The sequence below is a fragment of the Lupinus angustifolius genome, chromosome LG11 (assembly GCF_001865875.1).
Source record: "Lupinus angustifolius cultivar Tanjil chromosome LG11, LupAngTanjil_v1.0, whole genome shotgun sequence".
Classification (NCBI taxonomy): domain Eukaryota; kingdom Viridiplantae; phylum Streptophyta; class Magnoliopsida; order Fabales; family Fabaceae; genus Lupinus; species Lupinus angustifolius.
Genome location: NC_032019.1, coordinates 29,620,541 through 29,625,670, shown reverse-complemented (window position 1 = coordinate 29,625,670; position 5,130 = coordinate 29,620,541). Strand labels below are relative to the sequence as shown.

Here is a 5,130-nt window from a genome sequence, read left to right as displayed (position 1 = left end):
GCTCTCTATGCTGAGCTTTCCTCAGCCTTTTTAGCAATTCAAAAGGCTCACAGCATGGGATGGCACACAATTTGGTTAGAATGTGACTCATTGTTGGTCACAAAAATTTTCCTAGGTACTATGGTTATCCCTTGGAAATTAATGTCAACTTGGAGGTCCTGCAAGATCCTCATGTCTTCAATGGATTGTTGGATAACACACATCTATAGGGAGGGAAACCAATGTGCTGATTCATTGGCAAACTTGGGCATAGATCAAAATTGCTATACTTGGTGGACTCATCCACCTTCTTTAGTGCTCCCTTATTTGTATAGGAATAGTCATCAATTACCTTCCTATAGGTTTGTAAACTAATCTTGTCTGATTTCCGTTTATTAATATATTATGGGCTAAGCCCCTTGCTTAAAAAAAATACAAACTAATATAATCTCGCTTGATAAGGAAATTATTAACTTGTTACATTAAATAAAATAAATAATTAAATAAAAACGAAAATGAATTAAAAATAATAAAACAAGGTAGTACAAAAAGTACATTATTCATATTTATCTCTTTGAAAAATAAAAAATAAAAAGATAATTATATGAGATAAAGAATGTAACTTATTATTATATTTTTCAAAACATAAACTTATCGTTAAGGCTTATTCCTTGTGTTAAGGCTCACAGATTCAACTATGAATAACTCTCGTATAGTCGTATGTCCTAGTTGAAATATATAAGAAAAATATAAGAGAGTAATACTAGAGCAACATGAGAATTCCAAAGGGATAGCTATTTATCTACCACTCTTCACTTTTTCATCATCACTTTTTATAAAGTCAAGCGTATATTTGCATTTTCCTTTTTTATTTTTAATTCATATTAATTACATAATTTCATTTTCTAATATTAAATACTTTAAAATTGTTACTGATTAAATAATTATTAATTTATTAAGTTTCGAATTTAATAAATAATAATAAATATTTTATTTTTACATAAACAATTTGTGATCAAATTATTAAACTTATTTTTTAAATAATAATAAACATGTCTTTTCTTTGATAAATAATTAATACTAAATAAAACAAATATAAATATTTCTTCTTCAAAAAAAAAACTATAATCAGGATGATACAACATGTGACTATATTGATGATGTGTTAACACTTTATCTTATCTGTAACAGATTTTTTAGTCCAAATATTAAATATTAAAACCAAAACGATTCAAAAGTGGATATGAAGAAGATTTCCTATATTTTGACCATAAAAATGTGATGACAACTCCAATAAATTATGTAATCGATTTTTAACCGAAAATCGGACACACTATTTTTTTGTTCAGCTTCGCAGTAAAGAGAAAGAATGATGAGTAGTCACGATTATAATTATGGGCAACGACGACACAAAAGACAACGGAAGATTTTTTCTCCATGTGCTACGTCCCCTAATTAATATAATTGATGAAAATAATTTAATTCTTTGACGTCCAAAACTTAAAGAAAAAAAACTTACTACATCGGAAATTAAATATAAAAATAACTTGAAGGTTTTGCATTTTTTATACTTGTCTTTTTAATAGATATAATTTTCTTGAGAGAATTCTTTATTGGTATTGCAATCAACGAGATGATAATGGCCTAAATTCATGAAAATATAGATGAAAGTGATTATCGTTATCTCGTTGACATTGCTAGATATTCATCCAATATATTTGAGTTGTGTCCAATCATTTGGGTATAAACTTATATGCGCGGGACATTTCAACGTCTTATGTTTTTTGGTACTTGTACAATATACTTTTTGGATAAAAATAAAAAGAAAATGAAAGAAAAGTCCCTCAATTTTTTCTTCTGAAAAACTTAAAAATTGTACAATTTGTATAAGTTTATGGTACAAAATTGAAATACAAATTACATTATATAGCTTTGGTATATGCATTTTCTCTATCAAAGGATTGGTCTAGCATTATTATCCAAATAATACCCAAGTTTCTATTCTAGTGGAAGTAGTGGAACTAGCTTCTGAAGATTAAGAAGTTAGCAACTTCTAAATTACTTTTCTTAAGGAAACTTCTATAACAACATAACATAAAAATGATATTTTTTTTGAGAAAATTCTTCATAAGTACATATATAGCACTCATACATAGCCTAACTATTTTTTTAACATTTTCCTAACTATTGGTAAAACATAATTACGCAAACATCACAAGTGATTTATATTGACTAATAAAACCATGCTTTTGTGATTCGCTTCACTGTGTAAAACAGAAAAGAGTAAAGACAATGTAATGCTCCATGCACAATTTCATCATCATTCTGAAAGCATTTGAACTATTTGGCTCATGGTAGGTCTTCTGTTCCTTTCTTCCTCTACACATTGAAGAGCCACTCTAGCCAAAACATCCATCTTATCTATGTATAATCTCCTTCAATGGCAGGGTCCATAATCTCTTCAACCAAAGATATAGACAATGAACTTGAATATCCTTTGTTGAACTTGTCCCTAACCCATGTAACCAACCTTCTATGTTGCAATTCAACTCCATTATCATCATCCATTACATCCATTGTTGCACTCTTTCCAGTTAACATTTTCAAGACAACAATTCCATAGCTATACACATCTACTTTGGCAGTGATTGGTAAGTTGAAAACCCACTCAGGGGCCATATACCCTCTTGTTCCTCTTATCATTGAGAAATTTGAATGCTTAATATCACTTCTACTCAGCAATTTTGATAGCCCAAAATCTGCCACTTTTGGCTCAAAGTTGGAATCTAGAAGTATGTTTTGTGGCTTTACATCACAATGTAAAATCCACTCCAAGCACTCTTCATGCAAATAAGCCAAACCCCTTGCAGTACCAATGGCTATGTTATACATTTTAGTCCAATCCAATTGATTTGATTGGATATTCTGTGCTAAAGAACCATGCTCAGCATATTCAAACACCAATAGCCTATGTTTACCCTCAGCACAATAACCCCACATCCCTATCAAATTCATGTGGTTAAGCCTTTCAATGCTTCTCACTTCAGCAAGGAACTCTCTTTCTCCATATTGGTTTGTTTCTTTGAGTCTCTTTATCGCGGCAACGCGACTATCTGACAATATTCCTTTGTATACAACACCTCCTGCTCCCTTTCCAATCTCTTCACTGAACCCTTTTGTGGCTAATTTGAGTTCAGAATAAGTGAATCTTCTAAATCCATTGGTGGCAAGAGCATAGCTATGTACATCTGCACCAGGCTCTTGTGTATTACTAAACCATAAAAACCACACAAGAAATATGCATAAGACTTCTAGTCCTCCAAGACCAGTTGAAAACCACATCATGAACTTAACTGATCCATTTTCTTCTTCTTTGACATATGTTCTTTTTAACTGCAGTGTTTCATTGTTGGCAGGACAAGAATATTTTCCAATTGAATCCTTTCTCATTTGTGGCACTCTCAAGTATGTTGTTCCAACGAAACTCGGTGAACGATAACCATTCAGCAATTGAAACTTTGGGAAGCAATTGAAAACACCATCACCAAAGGAATGCTGAAAGCCTTTGCAATCACTGAAGTGCATGCACAAAGCCTTACACTGATCAAAAGTGTAATTTGGATAGAAACCAAAGTCATAGCCATAAAACTCAAGATGCTCTTGAGATAAGAAATCACTTACATTGTCATAAGGAAGATTGAATTTTGGCACACACCCAAGTGACCAATCAGTATCATCCTTCATTTTATAGCCTGAAAGACAAGAACAGCTTCTACCAGAATTAGGATCATAGGTACACATGCTGTTGGCTCCACAAATTCCATGAATTCTACAAGGTGTCAAATTTGATTGCCAAGAAACATACCATTCCTCTCCTCCGTTACGCCTTCCATACACGCGGATATTACCATCACAATCCACCTTCAATCTCCTCTGAAGTACTGTCCCATAATCAGTTGCCATCACAGTGAAGTTATCTGATGACACAAATTGGCCTAAAGTATCAAGCACTGCAATTCTGCTAGTGTTGTAAGTTGACCTTCCAGCATTCCAACTCACAAGCCAGGGATCAGGCCAGTAAATGCTCGAGATTTCGGGACCATCATAAAGAAGGCGAAGGACGTTGTCGTTGTCAAAGAACAAATGGTAATAACTAGAAGAGTAATTAGTGTTGCTCCTTGGTGAGACTAAGGTTGAGTGTCTGGTAAGTTGTTGTTGAGGTAAAAGGGTGTCTGTAGGGAAATCAAAACTCTGCCACAGAACAAGACTAGGCTCTAATTGTTGCAAGATAAGATTGCCAGAACTCAAAAGTTTCAAATGAACAGAAGAGGTTGATGCTGTATCAGTGGACCAAATGTTATATTTTCCTGCATCTGTTAAGACAAGGTTAGCTGTTGTGAGAAGAGAAAGTTTTGAGTATTTTCCATTCACTGGGTTGTCACGGTTAGCCATCCACACCACTGTTGGGTTTTGTGTGAACCATATTGCAAAAGAGTATGCATTGTTACCAACAGGGTAGAATCCAGCAGTGAAAATGCCATTTGATGAAACAAGAACATCTTTTTCTGAATTTTCTACAGAGAGGGATGAGCCTTGGTTCATAACATTAACAGCATTGGTTAGTAATGATGATGAAAACTCATTATGTAGAAGGAAAGATAAGAGAAAAAACAAGGGAAATAATATATTCATGGTGCTGAACTTTTGTCAAATTGGTAGATGAATATATTAACAACATGCCATGCTAGTTAATGTAAACATAGGCATGGAGAGTTTGGGAAACTTGATTTGAGTTTGGTGTGAACAAATTTCTAAAGAAGCAAGTTGTATTATTATGAATTAATTTCCAGCTGGGTCCATTCATTATTTTGCTAATAACTTAATAGGGCGACTATGACCCATAAATCATAAATGAATGAATAAAATTAAGATTTATATCAATCCAGTTGATAAGGAATTGATTCATAACCTATAAGGTTGTGAGTTTAAATCATGCTTACATAAGAACTTTGTTATTGGGTAATATATATATATATATATATATATATATATATATTTTTTTTGATAAGTGTTCATAGAATCGTGAAGTTTGCCTTAACCCTACTAAGCTACCGAAACCCAACTCGTCTAAATGAATAAAAAACAATATCT

At 32.7% G+C, this 5,130-nt stretch overlaps 1 long non-coding RNA gene and 1 pseudogene across 1 annotated transcript; one reads left to right on the top strand and one right to left on the bottom strand.

Moving 5' to 3' along the window:
* The window catches only part of LOC109359304, a 13,021-nt pseudogene extending 8,192 nt beyond the window's left edge, over positions 1-4,829 (bottom strand).
* On the top strand, positions 2,015-2,778 carry LOC109359305. Its single transcript, XR_002109062.1, has 3 exons — positions 2,015-2,333; positions 2,427-2,630; positions 2,719-2,778. It is a non-coding gene; the product is annotated as an uncharacterized LOC109359305 (long non-coding RNA).